The sequence below is a fragment of the Leiobunum rupestre genome, chromosome 8 (assembly GCF_980474605.1).
Source record: "Leiobunum rupestre chromosome 8, qqLeiRupe1.1.hap1, whole genome shotgun sequence".
Classification (NCBI taxonomy): Eukaryota; Metazoa; Arthropoda; class Arachnida; order Opiliones; family Sclerosomatidae; genus Leiobunum; species Leiobunum rupestre.
In genome coordinates, this window is record NC_143391.1 from 22002043 (window position 1) to 22025914 (window position 23872).

The 23872-nt window shown below is 41.9% G+C and overlaps 1 protein-coding gene across 5 annotated transcripts in view; it reads right to left on the reverse strand.

The window, feature by feature from the left end:
• The window catches only part of LOC149932749 (nephrin-like), a 153441-nt gene that overhangs the window by 98123 nt on the left and 31446 nt on the right, over positions 1–23872 (reverse strand). The gene's annotated exons all lie outside the window — the stretch shown is intronic.

Here is a 23872-nt window from a genome sequence, read left to right on the forward strand (position 1 = left end):
GGTACAGCGCGCTCTTATCAACGGGGAAAAGGTCCTCGGTTTTTTCTCCGCGGAAAATGGGGTCCACCGAAACTTCTTTCTTCTCTCTCGTGTCTTTGCTCCTCTTGGTCTTCTCTTCCGTGTTTCCGCGAATAGCGGAAGAATAGGGCGACTCACCTCCCAACCGGCGGGTTTGATTTCCAAGTTCTGACTCCGGCGGAAGGGGTCTCTTATCGGAGTTGCGGCCAACGTCGCCAGCCTTTAATACACGAAAGTCGAAGTACCGGAAGGACTCGGTTGGGAAGCTACTGTACCGAAAATATTATCAAAAATATGGTAAGGCTTCTCTTTATCAAAGCTGGCCGAGGGCCACGCACGGACGACTGACCTCCACCGTAAATATAGTCAGCACACGAGATTGCTCGGACGCGACCTTATAGGTTCGTGATATCGGATAACGTCGACATATTACAGTAAAACCAATCTTTACTTTGAGTTTAGAAAATGCAACTTGAAATATAATCCGTTCTTTCTACGGTATTATTGAAATTTAATCTGATTAGAATTTGGATATTCCAACTCGGATTGGACAACAACGACACGCATCAGAGGAACAGAGGCGTATCGTAGGAAAGTAGATAAGTTTAGCATAATGATGTAAATAGATTCCTCCAATTCCGCAGCCCACCCGATACCCTTTGGTTAAACTCTCCAAGACGAAGGCGTTCGAGTATCAAGTAACGGAGGGCGTCATTAGACTACAAGCGCGCGGAATTCGATTAAGTTATTTCGAGGCACGCGTGCGCATTATCATTTTTATTGGGATTCCATCAGCCAGCGACACGGACGCAATCGCGGTCGAACTGGCAAAATGTACGCGCCTTCCAAACTGCGAAGCTATTTAGATTTAACTATAGTTGGAGACGGAGGTGGCCAGGCTACTCGATTCCGCCATAATTTCCCAAAACGCTTTAATTTGGTGAGCGCAAACTGCCGCGATAATTTCCATTCGAATATTTTAATAAGACGCGAATATCAGAAATGCCGGAGCCAGCCGAGTTAGAGAAGGAAGATTCCGGAAAACGATATTTAGCTAATGAATTTTTAAACGGTCGAAGATATTACAATTCATACACCGTCGGATGAATCTAATCACATTTCACACGGCGCCCGTTCTGCCGGCCTCCCTTTATTTAATTATTTGTAAGCGACGGCCTCGGAATGCGCGTCGCATCAAGCCTTTCCCTCCGAACAATATTCCATTATTCCGTGATACGCAACTGCCCATTCTGCGCTGGATGAGAAACGAAATACGGACGAATAAATAATGAAAGGGGAATTCCCCGCGAAAGCGAAATTCGCGCGATTAATTTCCACCGAATTAGCGCGGACCGACACGCGCGTTTTACGACGTAACAAACAATTTGATAAACAATAGCTCCTTTCGCGGATAATTGTAATAGCGCAGCCGACGTAACAAACAGACATCGCGCCGAGTCGTTGGAAAGCGCGTCGAGAGGACACTCGGACGAATAGTTTCCCCAAGTTGGGTCATAGGTGGCGTGAATATTTGGCCGGAGGTCGACCTACGTATAAATCTCCGAGCCGATGTAACTAGAAATAATTATTTCAGCAGCGGCTTGACCTATTTGAGAGGCGCCACTGAATTTGACGTCTCTCGTGTTAAGTCGTAACTTTATCTAAATCGTAACAATTGAAATCTCTATCGTCTTTTGAGGGGGAAGTTGCTGGTCCGTTCTATATACGAATCCGTCCTGGTTGTTAGAGGACAAGGGGGACCTTCTAAGAAGCTTTGACTCGACTCTGTATGAATATTAACGCTCGAAACATAATTGGGCGCGCCGTCCAAGATACCTCCATTCGGTATCCGCGAGGAGGGGAGATTATAGCGTCGCTGAGACTACTGGATATAGGCGTATAAAAGGGACGCGCCGTCCGGATGCGTATATGGCTGGCTGATCGAAATTCGGATCGAGATGTTGAAATTTAATCCCGTAGAAACGCGCGCCATTCGGTCGTAGACGAGGGAATTGGTTAAGGATAAACATGTTTACTTCGACCTCTCGCCACTGGTTCGCCGTTTGGCGTTGCGAGCGGTCGGTTGGTCGAAGACGACGCTGTAGCGACGTGGGCGACTAGTGTCTCTTCGTCTTTTAAAATGGCCAGACCGACAATTGCCCGTTCGCGGAATTAACAGCATTACGGCAGCGTCTACTCCGTCGGGTTGAAGCCTCGCCTATTCCCGAAACCTTGTCAATTAGTCAAATTAAGGCTTACGAAGGATAATTTGGATTCAATGTTCGCGGTAACTGCCGTCGACTTTGTAAAATAAATGAAGGGGGGATTCAAGACAAAGGATTAACAATAGCGTACCGTAAGCCCCGCCCGTTTCGGAAAATTTTAATTAGTTTAGACCTACTGGATACTGCCTAGAAGGGGCTAAAAATAATAAAACGAACGGAGGGCCGATTTAATATTGCCCAAATTGTAAATAACGTTTTAACGTCACTTCCCGTTGACATAAAACGACGTTGTAAATAGAAAACAGCCACAATTAGAAATGGTTTACGTACGGCTAATTACTTTGGCGTAATTTCGAATACTTACGCTTAAAAACCGTTAAGCCTATTTTACCAACAGAATAGGTCTAAGCCCCTGTAGAAGCGTTTAACCAGCGTAAGTCCGGATAATTAGGCGAAGTTTAAACTCGACGGATGGCAGGCTTATCAAATAATGAAGATCGGCGGTAATACGAAAGTAACTTCGCCAAGTTCGATAGTAGTTGGGCGGGGGCTAGTAGTACCCCTTTGGGATATTATTTAAAGGGAAGGGGCCAAACTCGGGTTTTCTTCCACCGCTGGACCGAAGAAACGAAGGAGAAGGCAAAGAGGAAGATGTGTAGGCGTAGAGACGTCTTGGTAGTTAAGGTTTGGTCATTGAACAATAAGCGATTACAACTCGGATAGAAGTCTTCGTTTGACTGATTCCGTTTGGAGCTATTATCCCGGAGCCTGGAGCCAGAGAAAGATAAGGCCAAAAGTAGACCCCCATTTCCTCCCTTTTTTATTTCTCGCATTTTTTTCTACCCTATCTTTTTTCGTAACGTCCCCAGAGTCAAACCGGGAGGACCACAGCGACAAGAGGAAATCTCGGATAGAATAGAAGTAGAAAATAAAAAGACGCTTGTCAATTGGACCAAGATTATGTCAATACCTATTTTACCGGGGGACCATTAGGGCATTCCGCGTTCGAGTCCTGCCTTCTAAAGGGTTGAAATAACTGTCGGCAAGTGACTACGAAACGAGCGTTCGCTAATCATCCACTAAAATATACAGGGTGTTTCGGTGAGTTGAGAAGTATGCATGTTTTTCCCCTACAGGGTGTTTCAATTGTTTATGCAAAAATTTGAAGGAGTTGTAGGAGAAGTATGCCTGTTTTTTTTTCCCTCTTTCCTACGATGAGTGAAAAGAGTGCCAAAGTGCTTCAAAGTGTGGCCTACTAGCCCCTGGAAGTAGGCTGCAACAAGCGCAAAACCAGGCGACAGGTACTTTAAATACTGTTTAAGTTTACTTTGTTACGCTGGTTACCTCGATTTGTTTACAAAGTCCTTTTTCACCTATCACACGAACCCAAACCTTAATGTTCGCGTTTCCCTGCGCTTGGTTTTGCGTTTTTGCAGCCTACTTCCAGGGGCTAGTAGGCCACATTTTGAAGCTCTCTGGCGCTCTTTTAACTCATCGTAGGAAAAGGGGAGAAAAAAGGCATACATCTCAACTCACCCCCTACAACTCCTTCAAATTTTTGCGTAACCTTTTGAAAAATCCTGTATACTTTCATAATGCGGCCATAGATTCCGGTTTAGTTAATAAATTTATAATATAATAAGGTTAGTATATTTCCGTAGGGCTAGAAACGCGTTAACGGGCGAGTGGTTTTGCGGGGGTCACACGTTTGGCGTGATATTAAGCGTGGCTTCTAATCGATAAGATATTACGTTGTTAGTGAGGGTCCATTTTTCCACTAGAGTAACCTTAACCCTTAAGATCCCATTTCCTATAAAGACATTTAGGCTTTCCGTAATAAGGCTCTAAATTGTTGCGGAACACCGCAATGGCAGGACGAAAGAGTTCAGAGAGAGAGAGAGAGAATAGGTCGGACGCCTTCCGACTATAAGAAGTCCTAATTCAGCGTCTCTCGGCTGAGCCCCCGTCGCTTTTCCGGGCCATACTTTCGGGCCGGTTATGGCCTTTTCCTTAATGGGCCTTTGCATAAATGGCGCGTCACCGCTACTATCGCCTCTGACGTCCAACTGGCAATTTCAGACCGGCAGCGAAGCTCCGCCAGCAACCCCAGGGGCAGCGCGCCTTTAAGGGGAAACCGGAAACAAGATTCTTCCTTCTGTTAACTTCCTTTATTTTCGGTTACTTCGTAATACTCGGTTGGCAATATCTCCGCGTCCTTTTTTCCCTGCCATGGTCGAGGTCACTTCTCCCACATTACTGGCCGGTAAGATCCACTCTCCCTTAAAGCGGAATGCGCGGGACTACGATGCTTCCGAGTTATAAACCCAGAAAGCGCTCGAATAAGTATAAAACTAGAACTGACGTTACATTCGCCATCTCATATAGAGAGCGAATGTATACGACAAGCGGTCACAACCGAAGGCCGTGCGAGGGTGAAGTTTGCTTCTTTCAGTCTCAGCGTTTCGACCGTTCCGACTCGCGAGCGCTTCTCGACTGGTGACTATAGGACGACGAGGGTTGTGGAAAATTCTTTTATACAGCGACTAAGAGCGAACGGAATCATCCCGAGCTCCCAAACACTTTTTCACTTTTATGTGGCGCGCGCGGAGATTCTCTAGTGGGGGGGGGGGGGGGGAGGGCTGTCGCCAACGAAACAAGGATGCGGGGAGAGCGAGAGAACGGTAAAGTGCGGAAACCAAACACTGTTTCCGGTGGTAGCGTAATACCACCTCAACGTCGATTACAGTTCTCGAGGCCTAACATTATATAACGGGGAGTTTCGCCACCCACTCTTCGACTGCGAATCTCTCCACTTTCTCCGCATCCATACGTAGAGACTCTCTTCTGGATAGCGGAGGAAAAACGACGCTTGGAAGGAATAGAAGGTAATAGAATCCTATAATCTATCGAAGCTTTTCCCAAAATTGAGTGCTCTTAGTGAAGTCAAGTTCGTTTAATCGACTTCTGTCCGGTAAAAGGAAGTAGTTGCGCGCTGTTCTTTTGGGGATAAGAGAGAAGGCTAAGACTATGGGCAGATCCAGGCCACTCTTTCCGAACCCTGCCACTAGATGGAGCTGTAGATAGAGTACACGAGGAAGGGGGGGGGGTTAAAGAATTAAGATCGAACTGGAACAAGCGCCGAGTGATCGACAACATAATAGAGCAATTATCAATTCGATTATATTTCGAATTCTCTCCAACTCCGAAAAAGGCACGCGCGATTTCTCTTTCTGTCGATGTCTGGACCCTTTCAATTACCCAAACTCTTTGTCTCGAGTGGAATGGCCGAAGAAAGCGGTCGAGGAAAAAAAATCGGGTTATTTTCCGAATAGTTTTCTCCACCTCGCACCGACGAACGTAAAGAAGGACAGCGAGACTCGGTTAAAAAAATGGCGCGAAAAGTTTTTAATATAAAAGTCTGAGAGCGCTTTATTTGGGATCTCTCCTTTTTAACTAGTTGTTATTCCCCTGGAAAATACGTGACAGCTTGCTTATATATTAAATCCTTTTCGTGTTTTACGGGTTTTCAAAGGAGCCAGCCACCAAACAGAAACGAAAAGAAAAGGAAGAAAACGCCGACCAAGCCGGAACGAGCAACGAAAGATATACCTAATAGAAGCCGATTTAAATATTATAATGCTTTTCATATTTAAAATTCAAATGAAGGATATTTTATCCGAGGCTTTTCATTCATTATTCTGTCTTCGCGACTCCCATTTCATTTCTTTCTATGGACAAAAACCGACTTTGCTGGGAAATATTACTGTCGATCTTCCAATTGCTCGCCCAACCATTAAAGCCCGGAACCAGGAGAAAGGAGTTTCATCAGGCAAAAAATCTTAACTTTTTTCGTCGCCTTCATTCGTTTCTTTAGTTTAACACAAAGAAAGGGGGGCGGGGGAGAATCGGCTAAATATTAAATTTCCTCACGATGTAGACTAGAAAATTCCGTATACAATTTGCCATAATTAAGGTGCGCAAATTATATTACGGAAACGAAGCTTGATTTGTCAAAATTGGCGGGATTATATTAGGACATTCAAAATTGTTTTATCCGTACACGAGAAGAAAAGATTTGAATAAAAGCGACGACGTAAACAGTCAAAATGCCAGAAATTTAAAACATAAGTGGTTAGAAATTTAATCTTCCGGAACTTTAGAAAACGAAAGAAAAGTTTTATATAAATATATACGGGGGCTATTTATTTCGCTAAAGCGTGAGCAAGTTTAAAGCTAATAATCGCTTTATTTGTGGGGAGGCTTCGTTGGTCTTAAGCGGTCAGCCACCGAAAAAACGGAAACTTAAGCCTACGTCACTCACGCTTTGATATAAAAGAAATTGAAAAAGAAATCACGATAGAATGCTAACAAGAAGGTCAAGCCACCATAACAAAAGCGCAACGGCCATTTCAATCCTTTCATTCAAACCTCATCCCATTCGATTGTTGTATTAGGCCTTTTTAAAAACAAACGCAACTATTCGAGTACTTGCTGGGTGTCCCGACGGAAGTCGTGTCTATAAAGTTAGCCTAACGGTTCATTGAAATTGAAATTGTCGAAATGATTAATGATGGAATACGAACACGCTTACGCGAGTATTAAAAGGAACAGTTATACTCCGAACGTTGAAACTAAAAAATAGGGGTAAAAAGAGAAAAAGGCGCTCCGGCAAATGACCTAAATTGAGAGGACTAACTCTAAGCCCTGGTGTGTATAAACTCCCAAGTTTCTCCTCTTTTCGAGAGAGATACGGCCTAAAAGGGAACCCCCGCGAGAGGAGGATGAGCGCTGGAAAAGAAGAGTCGGTCGGTCGGAATGGATCCGTGGTCGAACTTCATCTCCCACATCTTCGCACACGTCACATCCCGTTTAGAAATTCTCCGCTTCTGTACGATGCCGGTCGTGAGAGGAGGGTGTAAATGCGTTCGAGGAAAAGGGGCTTTTATTCGAAAAGGCTTATACGATTGTGACGACGGCCGGAGAGGGGCGATCGCCGAAGGACGATGGCCGGCGACAGGAGGAAAAGGAGGTGGTCGCGCCGAAACGGGCGTCACGGCTTCCTGTCTCTGTTTGGCACTATGGCGAGCGGCGGTCAGCGGAGAATCAGCGGACGGGGGGGATGGGATTGCTAACTGACACCAACGTGCCACAGCCCGAGTGCCGTTTCCCCGGTTCCCGTTTAACACACGGCCTCCCACTCTCCTTCTCCCTCTTTCGTATCGCCTAGGAGTTTGTTTCGCTGACAGCGAGGAAAGCGCCGGAGATCAGAAAGGCGAGAGGAAGACGGGCGAAAGGATGAAAAGAGGATGGGATGAAGGAGAACTGGCCCGGCTCAGCTTCCAACGTCAGAGTCCCGCGGACGGCGGCTTACGCGCCAACACCACCAGCCCGAAAAGAACTAGGTCGACGCCTTCATCGTAATTCGCGCCTCGTGGAAATACAAACAAGAAAGAAAGAAAAAACGTCGGCCGTCACCGGACAGCTCGACCCGTAGCGTATCGTCCCTAGACCGCCTTTGATGCGAACCCGCGGCGACCGCTTCCGCGGGATAGCGGCCACGGACATCGTCTTCTCTTTCGCCTCTCTCAGCTATCCCGCAGATTAAAATTGTGTTTGGGTCGTCCTTTCCCCGCATCTACGTCTGTCTTATTACGTTAAAACTCCCAACGCGCTTATTGAGGTAGATGTAGCAAAAAGCTGCTGGCGAGAGTCGCGGCCAAAATGGTATTAATATAAGAGAACGTATCCTTCCTACGACGTGGCAGCCACGGAGCGCGAATACACCGCGCCGCTCTTAGTTAGAAACCAACTCGGCTGGCGGCCTCTTCGGCCAGATTCCGACGCCAAATTGAAAAGCTTCGGGTAGCCTAATTGGCCGAAACAAAAGGCCAACCCGCCCTCTTCCGACAAAAACCGACCGCCAAGAAAAGAAACTTATTAAAGGGCCCAAATGATAGGATAAATAAACCCAAGAAAATCTTTTAATAATCCTCTCGAGACCTTAAAGAGGATCGTCCCTGGAGAGCTGATGAGCTTCCAAAACACCGCCAGCGCGTTTTTGTAAATATTTGCCTACTGCTATAAGCGACTATCCAGATAAGAAATTCGCCCGGACTGAACCGAAAGGAAAGCCCAGAGTCTTAGGATAATAAAAGTTGAAAGTGTCACTAATGCTCTAACGCTTCGCTTTTCTAGTGAGGTTCACGATAAATAATTATTTGACCGAAACGTTCCAAAATTTACTTAACTATGAAATCTTCGCATCGTACAAATTATATTAGTTTTACCAAGAACGCGTAGAAGTAACTAAGAACTATGTAAGATTACATTATCCCCGGTTGCCATCTAGGAGCAACAAACACAGCACCCCACACCAGGAGAACGCAACCCGTCAAAAGTCGTGCATTTTCTGGCGTACATTTTTCATTGGTTAGACTCTAAGGGTTGGTTTTCACTAGCGCAAAACCGTCGTGACGGCGGGCGTGAACGCAAAAAATTTCTATTAGGCCTAACGAGGATTTCAAAAGTTAGCGCCCGCCGTCACGGCGGTTTTGCCTTAGTGTAAACCAGCCTTAAAGCGCCTGCTGCCGTCGGAAGGGAAAAATTCGGAAATTGTCTTCCCCCTTTCCCTAAAACGTTTGGCGTTAACGTTCATCCAATGAAATTTGTACACAACACCGCGTTAGCATGTTTAAAGGCTAGCTGAGTTCTCCTTGTGTTTGTTGCCTCTACCTGCCATAATGTTATACTTCTTAGAATGGAAATGTCCCTAAGCTCTGTTCGTAGCGCCATTTGGTAAATGTAAAAGTGGGATATTTTTTGACTACTCTGATTCAAAATTCAAGGAAATTTATTCAATTTTCATTCGTTACTGAAATATTATTATATAGATTAAAAAATTAATAATAAACGATAAATAATTATAATAAATTATTATTTATAGACTAAAACGTCCATGACTTTATGAATATTTAGGAGTTAGATGACGCCAGTCAATTTCCTGAGTTTTGAGAAGTATAACTTCTATTTTCATAGTTCTTAGTTACTTCTTGATTTACCCTAAGTATATCTGTTAAGACAGGTCATGGTTTTATATTAACTATCCCTGTTGAGAAGTAACGCGTAACATTTTTACGCCTATGATACCGACTTGTCTTCGTAATAAATAAATGTATAAGATATACTTCTGGTTGTAGGCAGCTAGCCTTTTCGAATGATGTAGGGTGAAGGTAATTTAAATAAAAGTCAATTCGGGGGTTGAATCCTCAATAAAGAAGCATTCATTTTAGGAAGTGAATGGAGCTTCAAAGGCCCTTGACGAGGTCGGGATGAGGTAACAAATGCCGGAGAAGCCCATAGAATAAATTCGCGATTGAATTTCAAACAGTCGCGCGAGTAAACGCGAGAGAGACTATAAATGGACCCTCGAGATCTCTATACACCGAGTTAGGAATTACCTCGCGAGCGCCAGTAGAAAATCAAAAGCGAAGATAGAGAGCGATGACGTCAGAATGGGTCGAGCACCCCGACTACGTACCCCCCTTCCACCCCGTATAGAGATCCGTAACCCGGGGTTGAATAAGGACCGGAGGAGCATCCCCGCTATACGCAAAAGGAGAAGTGTCGACATGATAAACGCCACCCGGGCGAGTAAAAGCTCGAAAAATGCGAGCGAATATTTCCCGGTCTAGATATCCAGCTCAGCCCCCGCATCAAGACCGACTCGTCGTGACCTCGATTATCTAGCGGTTTGCCGTATAATTTATATACACGTAAACTCAGGGTCGTCGTCGTAGCGAGTTTTAATACCCTAACAGCGGCCTTCCACAACCGCGGGGCATACACTAGAACGAGCGTTGGGGTAGTCGTATGATGATTGAGCACGAGGCAACTCTTCAGGTAGGCACGTACCGTATCGGATTCGCTCGTTTTACCCGGTTTTTTCTGGGCGAAAATAAAGAGCTGGACTGTTTCTTAATTTTCCCTGCTGGAAATTATCCATTCGGGCCCGTTTCAAAGGCCCGAAAACGCACGAAGAGTTTCATATAGAGAGAGATAGAGAGCAAAAGTAATTCGTGTTTCCATGATTATACGAAGTAGGGATCGAATAAGTCGAAAGCATCAACGACGAAAAGGAGCGATCCGAGAGTTTGGAAGAGGCCGAGAATGCACGCTTCCCAAAATTACATTTTCAAAGATCGATATTTTACAAAGACCGTTAGGATAAACCCGGTCGTTGCCATTCCGGGTAGCACGCGACCCGCCTTTACATAACGCTTTGACACGAGGCCGAAACGGATAGTCGATACGTTACGGAATGGTCGCGAACGCGGGACGTCGTCGACGCTTTCAAAATTAAACTCGGTCAACCTTACCCCTTTCCTCCACTAGCGGTATACGAAGGGGACCCCTTAAGTTTAATGAAACGCGCCGAACATCATTCATTTACATTGTCACCTACCGGTAAAAGACAAGTACTTTCCCCGTCTACTTCAACCATATATATTCTGGACTCGACGCGTAAATAAAAACGATAAACCTCCCGGGGTGGTCTTCCCCAGACAGGTCTGCCGCTGTTTTACGATTTAAACCCTATACGTATTTTTTAGCTATCCTTTGGTTCCATTCCATCATCCTTGCGCCGCAACCTCCCTTTCCTCCCCTAGATCGGAAGAAATTGCTTCCGGTCCTTATAAATCAAATAATTCAATTACTCCTCTTTAGCTGTCACAAATTCAAAGATAATAATACAACAAATTTCCGTTCAACCCGAATAAAATAACCCTCGAAGCGAAAGAGAAGTTCAAATAAAATATATTAAAAAAAGTAATAAAGATCTTCCAATTTAGTTTTGGACGAATAAAGAAAGAAGCCGTGATAATTTTTTTTAATTTTTTTAAACCAATTTCGCCAATTACGTAACCCGGGTATTATCTTGGAGAGAGAGAGCGCGGCTTAGAGAAACTTAGCCAATTATACTTTTCAGAGTGTTCCGAAACAACTCCGGGCTATCCATCATTATCAATATCAATTTTTCCGGGCTCCAGTGGCCCGAAGAATGGATAGAAAGGTGGAGAGGGGGGGACCACTAGTTTCTTCGCCGATCACCGAAAACATACTCCCCTAAATTCTCTTTGTTTGCCTTTATCCGGAACATTCTCTTCCAGAAACACACAAACGTCGGCGTCTGGTTTTTTCCCCATCTCAACCCCGGCCATTCTTCTACAACTCTCTCTCTCTCTCTCTCTCTCTCTCTCTCTCTCTCTCTCTCTCTCTCTCTCCCCACCATCCACTCTGCATCGTTTTCTTATGAATGAATTTCAGTATACAATGGGATGGCAATTAATGAAGAAAAGTCGAGACTCGGAAACCATTCAGTATTTTTTTCGAAGAGGGGAGCGCAAAAAGGCTAATCATTATTTTCTATTTTTTACTTCGTTATTCTTTTTTTTTTAATTCTTTCGAACAGCCTTCGGGTCTCTTAGATCCACGACTGGCGCGCGTTTTATCTACGCGGATTGCGTAAGCAGACGACGCGTCTCCGTAGGAGAAGATGACGCTACTATCTTCACGATTTTCCCACGCGTGTTACAGTTCGTAGCTCCCAAACATTAAAAATAAGAAACCTGTTAAATAAGCCGCTGGCATTGGTCCTAAAAAGAAAGTACTACGACTAGTGTTTCAGGGGTACTAGGACTCGGGGTACAACAGTTACGGAGGAGTTACCACGTCGGTTATTTATAATTGACTTCACCTCGTGGCCACCTTTGGGTTTGGCTACCAGCTTATCGGTATACGTTGTTTTAGAGCCCGAAGCGACTGACTGGCTTCGAGAGACGTCCGAGAAGAATCGGGATAAAAATCTTTCCCAGAGTTTCAATGTTTTATCTAATGTCGTATTAAATAAGAAAATCCGCGTGAATGCAACAACGAAAGTTCTTTTCAATACAGCATCACGCACGTCTCACCGTTTTCACCCCTTTTTTAATTTGATAGAACTTTAGAAAGTGTCTTGATCATAATTTAGCGGGTAACGCCCATTCGAAAAATAGCGAGAGACTATACAAAAGAAATTATAGGACTCGAAATAATAATAATATATTAAGATTAAAAAAATATATTGTGACTATTAAATGCGGTCTTTGAGGGGACAAAATTATTTTCCTTTTATAAGGAGAGCTTCCAATCGGGGCTCAATTAAAATATGGGCTAAAAGGACCGCGAGCTTTCTAAACGCATGAGCGCTTTTAATTTTGGAGCGCCAAAATATTTATCACGAAATCGCGACTTTGAGGGACCGAGCGGACAATTAAGTTAAATAAGGAGACACTTTTGACTTTCTCTTCGTTTTAAAATTTGAGCGTAGTTTTAGTTCCCGCTGCTGGTGCATGCTGTAAATGACTTTTATTGTCTCGGTCGTCCGGCGAAACAATGGGCTCCTCTGGAAACAGCCCCGCTCAAGCCGCCTTTGTTTTGGCGACGGACATATTTTATATCAAGTCAAAAACAACAATTTACCAAAGGTTAATCGGTTTATGTTTTCATGTTTTGCTCTTATAGTCATTTCGTAACAAAGGATAGTTTGTAACGATAAATCTATGATAAATTACTAATAATTATATCGCGTTCCTAAATTCGGAAAACTCGCGTTTTTAATACGTTCATTTTAACGTTTATAATTTTACTTTTATTCATTTCAGCGTATACTATTTTGCTTTTATACGTTTATCTCGTATTATTTTATTTTTATTCATTTTAGTTCGTAATATTTGGCTTATACTTTCGGTAGCGTCTAAATTTCCCAGGTGTCGTTTGAAACACTCGCTTTTCAATTTGCAAGAGTTTTAAATTGAGATAGTTCTAAAGCATTATTAGTATACTATACACGTATTTAAGGTGAAATATCCTCATATTCTTAAGAATCTCAGTGGTATTGGAACTACGAATTTTAAGGTTCCCCACTTAAGAGTTACCGCTTTTAAGTCGTAATTACATCTAAATAAGCGTAGTTCAAAATAGAAGCTATTTACTAGACATCCCACGGGCTACAAACTCCCATTAAACTTTACACTTTATCAAAAGCCTTAGAATGCGAAATCGTCTTAAATAGCGAAATATTTTCCACGATAGAAACGCCTTTTAAAAGTAAGAATTAACACGTGCTAATACGGATTTTAAATGAGATAGAAAATGTGTCTTTGGATCGAAATGATGGTCGTGATTTATACGTATTCCAATCTGATATAATGATATACTCCCGTAATCAGGCATGAAAATCTGCGCAATCCCTCGGGAAGAGCGAGAGGGGAATCGGATAGCCCTGGGGTCTCCGGCTCTAACCGTGAAGAATCGACGATAGCGAAAAGAGGTGGCGCGCGCTTCGATTTATATTCGATCTATCTCTGCGGGGGAATACGCGAGCATTCAGAGTGCGTCGCCCTAATATATAGAGTGGACAACTATATATTTCCACGAAAGATCAAAAGGGTCTTTCCCGCGCCACGCGGATTCTCGAATACCGATATCGCTGGCGAGAACCTTTAGACGAAAATTAACATTCAATTCGGAGGAACGTAATTAGTAAAATTGGCTCGTAGTGTGAAATAACATTACGTAATAAGTGTGAAATGTTAAATATATAATTAAACCCACTTACGGAAAAAAACCACCGAAGGCTTCGGATTATTCGAATATTCTATACGTGTTTACAGACGCTTTGAAAATTACAGGTTTGAAATACCGACCTCCACGAAATAATTACTTTAATAAAAGACTTCCCTGAAAAAGGAGAGAACGAATATTATTTCCATTTCTAATATCAAATTGAATATAATCAATTAATTTTGCGCAATCAAAAATAATTTTAAAGTTTGCTAAGACAAATTAGACTAAGGACGATAAAACAAAATTAAAAATATTTTTTCAGGCGATACGTTCCAACAAAAGATGGAGAATAAAAATTTGGTTCGATCAAAATGGGTGCTAGAGTTCCGTTGTCTTTTTTTTATACAAGTTTTATAAATTAAAATTGATTACAACGAGCGACCTTAATTGAAATTTAGGCATATACGGAGATCGTATCGTTGATTTAGTAAACTAGCGAGTTTCGGAAGAACGAGTATAGAAAAAAAGCAATCGACGTGACCAGGAAAACAAAAATGAAGCTGGTGGCTTAAGGCGAATTTAAAAAGGATGCTCTCTCTCTATCTCGGCAACATCAGCCTTCGAATTGTTACGAAAGGGGTTCATTAATAAAAATCTGGTCTCTCAATGCGGGCCAGCATCGATTTAGCCGCGGTTCCGGTTAAGTATGGATTTATTAAAAGGGTGCAGCGCCACGCCACGAGAAAGAGAGCGATCCTTTTTCCCCGGTGGCAGACCCCCCTTCTTTACTTTGCGCGCGCTGTTCTGTTGCGGGAAATTTTTTAGACTGATATTTTTTTTGCGAGCTAGGCTGGCTACCAATGGGCGAAGGGAAGTGCATTACATCCTTAATTTCCTTTAAATGACTAGTCATTAAGGTTCCTACAATTCCCACCCCCTCCCTGACAATGGCTATGTATAAAACAGCCTGCCAGACAAGCCGTCGCGTGCCACTACGTCGTTATACCTCTTCGATCTATGTCAATGCGAATCAGTTTCGGTTTCGGGGAGGTGCTATTATCGAATTAAACTTTATAATATCTCGAACGTACCCGGCGAAAGCGTAGCGTAAAATATTAACGGGTAGCCTCGTGAAACGAAATTCATAAGTTTAAAAGACGGTAGGAATACATTTTCATACTACAATAATGGTCTATTTGAATATGGAAACGGACAGACAACGGTACAACCCCGATAAGCGAGCCTCGTCTATGAATTTCGGGTCGATCTAAAAAAACGAATATCTTTCGTTCGGTCAGTTCGTAGGGAAAGAGATGAGGATGCGGATGAGGATGGAGAAGAGAGTCGCGGAGGATGTAGAGTGAGATGGGAAGAGGATGGAAAGGGTGGGCTCGTTCATCTAACCCCTTTCCGAGTTAGCTTGATAGAAAACTCGGTTGGAGCAAAAATCATTTCCTCGAGAACCAATCTAGCCAAAGCATCGCGACCACGCGAGCCGCGAAGAGCGCATTCGCGGAAATGAATTAGAAATTAAAAACGATAGTTGAGGTCATTTGCGGGATTAACTGGAAGAAGTGACGGGATGCCTAGATGACGAGAACAGCGAAATTTATAAACGACCCTGAAGCAAATAGAGCGTTCTATAAAATCGGTGTGGTGTGCTTTTCCCCTTTTGAGTTCGAAGGAGGTGAAGGTTTGGCCGTATTTTCGTGTGAGATAAAAATATTTATCTGGCAAACCCGTAACAAATTGAGAGCAGTCGATTTTTAGGAGTAGCGTAGTTGCTAGCCTAGGCTTCACTAATTTCCGGCTTTCCGCGCCGTTTTTCTATTTTAAATGATTTTTGTAATAAATGTATGATGACAAATAAGCAAAATACTAGTCCCAAATCCACGGGTTTAAAATGAAACTTAGATCATGAAAATATTCTTAACCTCAAACATACTTCAACACTAGTCCTAGGGTCCCTCCTACAACTTCTAAAAGGTACGTCTCTAAAATATTCATATAAAGACAGGACATAATCCGAATTTTCTTAAACCATAGAATAACAAGAGTTGTTAGTCCTGCTGAACTAACTCTATAGTCTGTATGAAGAGTTTGGCCGGTTTTGGGCTGATTTTATAGAACGCTCTATTGAAACGATCGACATAAATACTGAACTGGACAACAAAGATAAATGACCACGATGATTAAACAGTACATTTTTCAAATTAAGATTCAAATTACATTTACGGCATCATTTTTAAGTTTAATTTAATCATAGCTGTCAATAGAGTAATTCTATATCATTTTTCAGACCGTTGTGGGGCGTTTGCAGAAGGAAAACGTAGCTTGAAGAAAAATAAAAGAAAGATGATATAAAGAGGGCGGAGGGGGGTATATTGGATTTCTTAGAGAGGGTACGCGTCTGCGAAAAACGCCCTTTTCTGAGCGCGGAGATTTTGAAGGAAAACAAAACACCTGCGTGTTAGATATTCCGCTAAAAAAGCGAATCCGAGAAACCCGAAATATTTAAGTTGGAAATAGTTCCCTTCTTCATTACACGAGATCGATTTATAAAATTCACATTCAGAATTTTAAAATTTAAGTCGTTTTTCTTTTATTCATGAGTTTGAGGTTTAAGGAAAAAATCCAAAAGAGATTCCTCGACATTTTTTTTGTGTTAAATGCGATTTACCAAAAAAACTAAATACATTTTTCAAACAAACTTAATGATTAGGCCTACTCAAATTATTATAATATATATTTTTTCAAAGTAAAAAAGTTCTAATTAACACATTATTATTTATAAGTAATTTTTAAAATAAGAGAAAGCTGGCCAAGTCGATTTAAATTCAAGCCTAAGGTTATAACTTGATCAGAACGAAAATTTCAAAAAGTTAGGCCTACTTATAATGGACAATACATTTTTGGAACGAAACCGCGAACTACCAACTTGAAATACAGTCGTATTAAAGTTTTTCGCCTTGAAGGCCTATCGGCCGAAATACCGCATATTTTTCCCCAATTAAGCTTAGTTTTCTCCCCCACTTCTTGGTCTCTTTACTTGTTCGCGTTTTTACTCCTGAAATACACTAACCCGTCTATATAGCTTTCCAGAACCGGTATAATAATCCAATACGAATTAAAAATATAACAAGGTGTCAAGGACATTTAAGTACGCACAATCCTCCCGATATAATAACTATATTTTAAATATTAAATTTAAATTTGAACAAATTTCCCAACATCTTGTACATTAATTTAATAAACCCCAGAGGAATTTTATCGAAAAATAATTTTTCTAGTTTCATGGTTTTAGGAAATAAGGTAGCGAAACGCGAACACTTTAATTTAAATAAATGTTTAGACAAACCGAATTTTACGAGTTACCTGGTTTTGGAAATAAGGTAGCCAAACGCGAACGAGTTAGATGGTGCCAGTATAAATTTTTCACGAAATTTAAATATGACAATAGTGCGCAAATTGGCCAGAAATTTCACTTAATGCAACCGAACGTAGTTCAGAAATATGGTCATTACTAACTAAAAATATAATATTCTACCAAGTCACTCCTAATTTAAAAAAAAAATTAGATTTTAAGGTGAAAATCACCAAAATCACAAATGGAAAAACGATTAACTTCTTGGGCTCATATTTAAAAAACTTCTATTGGGATACCGAGGCCGGTAAATGTAGCGTCGAACTAGATATCGTATATGGTAAAGGCTACAGTGCACATGGTCCTAGTACACACAAACCCCTTAGGATTGTGTCTAAAACCCGAAATAAACCAATAAAATATTCTATTGCAGATGGTAAACGCGTAGTCGTTTCGCTAAACGCGAAATAACTGCGTTACGAATAAAATATGAATTTGCTATAAAGGCATGAAAACTATTCGAACCACACATATTTCATACGTAGTCGCCAGAAGTACGGAGTATTTTTCTGTAAGAACAGAGCAATAAAAGTGGAAACAACATTAATTCGATAGTTGTCAGTCAAATGGGGGGAGGCAGGGCTTCGTTCCGGGATGAGTGATGGCAGAAGGACCTGACTAAAATACGTATGGCCGTTTAACGCGCCGTTTAAAAGAATAAAGAAACGAAAAAGTTAATCCTTAATTATAGGGTTGTACATAGGCGAAGATTCCGGGAGAAGCCTGGTTAAATTTAATGGAATCATTTTATCAGAGCCTTTAGCCAAAATGCCCCCTATCACGCAGCTTCCTCCGCAAAACGAGAAATATTCGTTTCACATCTCCCCCTCATACATATTGGAAATCGAAAGTTGTAAAAAGCCTAAAAAGAGGGCAATTTGTTTGAAGTTTCGATAGAACAACCGATAAAAAACCTAATTCCATAATATCGGCGAATATTAAGCGCCAACAATTAAACTATTTCTGTAACTCACACGAAGAAGGTATTAAATGTGTGGGGGGAGCCAAATTACCCTCGTTATTACACCTGCGGCGCCCATTTTCCAAAAAAAAAGAGCGAGAAAGGGAACGTAACTTTTTAATCATCGCACCCCCCCCCTCTCTCTCTCTCTCTCTCTCTCTCTCGCTACAAGGACTATTTGGGGGATAAATTGGTTCCTATTTAAAGAATAAAATATGGCCTTGTATAACGACGAGTGAAGAGAGGCTTTTTTTACGAGTTTTCAATTTGAAATTCTAAGAATTAACTTCCTTTCTTTTCCCCTCAAAATACATATTTATAACACCATAAAAACCGTTAAGATATAGTTTTTTGTTTCAAAACATGGCCTTTATTGGCGCCAAAATACACGAAGTAAAATAAACTAATTAACATTACAATATTATTAATAAACATTCTTCAGGTACCATATTTATGTCAGCTTTGGTCCAGCCCAAAGGTCTTTAAAATTATCGTTAACGGGAGAGGAATATTTTCGGGACGACCTGTACCTGGACAGCACCCGCATTTTGCATCGATTCAACAGCCATCATGTATAAAAAGCACAATTTTGACTAAACTTATCAAAAATTAATTTATCTAAATTCATATACGATATTTATTCGCCCGTGATTACTATTTTTTCCCAGGAAGTCAATGGCTTAAACTAGCGGTATTTCGTGTTCTCGTATCGTTTATTTGTATGTTGAACAATTTCTCTTTCGGACGAGGAAAATATATAATAAAGCACCCGTAAGTTAACTTCACCCTAAACACCGGTTGAACATTTCCGAAAGATCCGCCCACCGTTGATAAACCGAATCTATTACCGGGGTTTTGACGTGGGACACCCGCGGTCTATAACCATCTGTTTAAATTATTGTAAGGCGTTGTTTGGCAATAGCGCGGTTCTCTTAGCAAAGAATACGGCGAGAAATGAGCGAGTTTCACGTGATATATTTCGAAGACTAGGTCGTCTATACGTGGATTAATTTTGCATAAATTTTCGAGCGAGTACGTTAGCATTTAATTAAAGGACGACGGCCGGATGAACGTAGATGGAGCGAGCGTATCTGCAATTGTAATCCTCGCGTTCGAGCCATTGTCGTTCGATGATTCAGGCCACGCGTACGAAATTCAATTGTAATTATAAAAGGTGCTGGATAGAAGCGTGGCTTCCCCGGGTAATATAAAGTATACGGGCGCCCGAATAAACCATCTAGTTCATAAAGTTTTAAGCCTTTTAGCCTTCTCCGTAAAAATATCGCGTCGAGCTTAGAAGCGCGCTTAAGATTGCAGCGAAGATAAATCCCTCAAAGGAGTATAAATATCGCGATTTTAAGCGAGGTGCCGCCTAGTGTGTGTGTCACCCCCCTGAAATAATTTTCCCTCGCGCGAAGATCTAACCGGCCGCCGCGGGCTCCACGCGACTCAATAAATAAAGTTACGCGTTAAACAACAGCTACTTGGTACTACGTCGAAGGGGGTTGATAACGGTGAAGTTTGCGGCTCCGCTGACGTCTATAGATGAGAGATGGAGTCCGGTAGCCTTTGTCCAAATAGGGAGACCGAGAAAGAGAATGGCGAACCGAAGGGAGAGAAATATATAAAACGCTCCAACACCTTGCATATAAAAGACCTTAAATGGGCCCTAGTATTGGCATTGGCAGCTATTTTAGCCGATCGAGTCCGAGCTCGCGGCGCAAAAGCGCGTGAAATGGAAACTTCGCTATATATTCGCCCTTTCTCTCCCCTCGGTGTCCAACGTGGCACGCGCAACGATGACCCTTCCCGGGGCGTTGGGAACTGGATTTCGTTTCGAGGCGACACGGTAAGAGCGCGCTTCAATCATCGTTTCCATTTCCATGGCCGCGTGAACCCGCGAGAAGGGAAAAGCCTTCTTACAGGGGAAGCCCCGTCTTCGCGTTTCCAGGAGACAGGAGTAAGGTTACGAAAGTCTGGCTCGCGTCACCTGTCCACGAGGACAAATGGACTGTAAACATTAGAGCAAAATGGTCATTCCGATTGGTCATCGATTGGCAACAGCCAGACGGTGTTAACCGCGCCAACTGGCGATCAAAGTAGCCAGAGTTAAGCGAGCCGTGGCTCGAAATAAGGCGGGAATTTTAATAAAATCAATTAGTTTCGGACGTGGAAAGTCAAATTTGCATTCAATGATAATATTATTTCCCCACAAAGTCCAAAAAAAAACACGAAGAGAGGCTTAACCAAGCGTGTATTTTTTCTTAATAGCCTTGAAAAAATATAAAATTATAGATAAAATTCGAAGAACTACGGGGTATAAAATATACTGGGAATCGATATTTAACCTTGAGAAAAATAAAATATTTGCGCGTAAACTTGGTCGTGGGTCACTGAAGTGTGAACGTAATGAATGTATTATGATTATCTGACCATCGAAGCTGCTAGTTCTAATGGGGTTTTCGTCTTAAACTAGAGCCGATAATTTTGTTATTCTAACATTGCATAACTTCGTTCGCAGCCAATTAAGAAATCTTAAATATAAAGACTAAGAAATACGGGTGCCGCGACCAGCGCCTCCAGTGGTGGAAGAATGAAATATGAGAATTTGATTATTGCGAAAATGGGAAAGGAAAACGTAAGGAGGGATGGAGAAATAAAAGGAATGAATGCTCGCCGTGCTGAATTCCAAATGACAATTAAATCCAAACGAAATTAATATTTTTTTCTCTCTCCAAAAGCACCTCTTCTCTAACTCTTACAACCCGCAAGAAAATTGGCGCGTGACTTCAATAAGAAAGTTGTTCTTCGCTATTAAAGGCTTCCGAATTAAAATTGTATGGGAAATTCTGGATAATAATTCCTCCTTTATATATTAGCCAATTAAAAACTGCGCTCAAAACTATAAACAACGACCGAAGTTTGGGAAAATGTTAAAAAGTATATATATGACCTTAATTTAACCAGCGTCTCTAATTAAAAGCCATATTTGACGATTATGTTTTGCTAGATAATAGTATCGAGGCACGAGATGTAGGTAAGGTCTACACCGGATGGCCTACCCCGATCGCTCACGTTACAAATTTAAAATAAGATACTATTTTTATCCGATCCATTGTTTCAAATTACAGGTTGGTGAACGTCTAACGACGCAACGGGGCCGGACAATCTTTAAGCTTTCGGCTACGGAAGGCCTCTATTAATAAAGGGAGGCCTAATAAAGAAGTCTGCGCGGGTCATCTCATCGGAAAAGAACAATACAATGAGAATAAAGCAATTAACACGGTCAGATCATTACCTATTAATCAAAGTAAATAGCCGTATCATTTGCTATTTCATTCTTTCGGAGTTTCGCCAATTGATTTAAACCTCGTAGTCGCTTTACCCACTACGCCTATAGCGCGAATCTATGGGAATTTAAAAAGATCGCGGATAGAACCATTAACGCCGACCACACATTCGAGTTTTTCATTCGAAATAGTCATCAGTGTGAGTCGGTTATATAATACCAGATTTATCCCTATCTTCGGCTCAAAACCTCACGCTATTCGTTAAATCATTAAGAGATGGTAACAGTGAATTAATTTTCCGATGCTTGTATACCTCCAATTAAATCCACATCAATCTTGCCATTTGACTTTTAAGAATGAGACGACAAGATGTGTGGATTGATGATGAAGAGAAAAAAAAACGATTGGAGCCAAGCTTTGGTATTAAGAAATTTCCTAATGAAGTTTTGGAGCGCGGGTAGATAGAGAGGGGTCTCTACGTCAAATGAAAGGGCGTGAATCGAAATTCCGCGGGAGTTAAATTCGTAATGACGGGTTCGTCGACAGCCTCTGGGGAAGCACGGACGAAATTACACGTGAGAATTAAGGTTATTAAAAACTCAATCTCCTCCGTGAGACTCTAACAATGAAGTTTCGATTAGTTTCGCTTTGGAGCCATTTATTTGATTCCTTACAACCCCTTTGAAAACTCGCAAACTGCACCTTCATCCGCGACTTTCTATTTACTGAAACGCGAGTACGGCGACAGTCTGAACAATATGGGATGGATGGGATAGTCCCTCGACGGAACACGGGGCTTCTTTTTTTCAAATAAGAAGTACCTGGTCCGAGAAATAACAGACTCGGAGACATTCTTTTAACAATAGATCGGCGGAAAAATGGCGTAAAAAGTAATAATTACAGTAAAAACATTTTTTAGATCGTATTTTTTCTATAGCGGGGTTTGGACTTCGCAGACTGTACAAAAGAAAACTGGTGCGGGGGGGTTGAGGGCAATTGAATCCTTTCTCGGGCGTCTGGCGACGAAAGAAAAGCCTGGCTATAAGAAAACATGGGCGAAAATGTAAGAGTTAATGTCAATAGAGCCCTTAAGCCAAAACGTTAGAAGTATACGCGGATTTAGCCATGTATAGAAAATTGGGAACATCTTTGTCGACGGAAAGAGATTTTTTGTTCGCCCACCCCTTCTTGCCTTCCATTTCCTTTTTTTTTTCAAAAGGAAAGTATAAAAAGAAAAAGAAAAAATTATCTTCTTTCATAACAGGGACGGTGAGTAATGCTGCTGGCCCCATCCGCGAAATTGAGTTTCCAGGGGAAGACGAAATAAGGGAAAAGCTAGGTGGAAAGAGAACGGCTTAAGCCAGTCCCGGCAAGGGCCCCCAAAAAAAAAGTCCACGAAAAGATTGGCGAAAAAAAAAATCGCAAAGGAATAAAAAAAAAAATGAAACGCATTAAGAAATTTCCGAGTCCACGATGTACTTCGATATTTTCAGCCCCCCTCAATTCTCGTAGTCCCCCCCCCCTTTGAATCCGAAATGACGAATCCCGGTCTCATTGCCTAATTTCTATTCTATTCCCTTTCAATTACATATCGAGCGAAAGGAATGACCGAAAATCCAATTTCGCCGACAAAGAAAATACAAACGTCGCCTGTAGGACTGTAGGTGCCTCCAATTTAGTTCCTTCTCTCTTTTCCGAAGTGACCAAAAAAATGAGGAGCGAGCGTTCGGCGGTAGCTCGGAAGAGAGCTCTCGGCGTCGCCCAAAAGTGGAAAAGGAACCGAGGAAGGAAGTGGCCTGACACCTTCAAGAATTAAACAAAAGGCTCTCCTTCCTTATCGTTTCATTTCGGAACAATTTCCTTTTAGTCGCATTTAAATTCTCTTAATTATTAAATTTCACTCGAATTAGAAACTGGTTCGTGGTCCAAATAAAATTTGGCGATGGGTTTTAATTATCACGGTTAGGATTATTGAAATATTCTAATTGCATACACTCGGATCTATAGCTCAAAATCAACGTACCGGATATAAACAATAACTTAATTTCACGCCTAAATAACTTAGAAAATATCTAACGTCAATGAGTTATTCGTACTAAGCCTCGGCACGTAGAATATTAGCGAGGGCTTATCCTTCGTTTCATCTTCCGCTTAATCATCTTTAAAGGTCTTTAACACTGATTACATTGGAACGGGTTCTTTTTTGTTAATTCGCGCGTTCTTTCACGTAGCTTAATCTTAAACTCGGGGGGCGGGAAATTTAATTAATAAAAGAAATATAAAAATGTTGGGAAGATTCGCGAGCCGTTGTTGTTCCAGATTGAGACTCGGGATAAGCGAGAATGAGAAA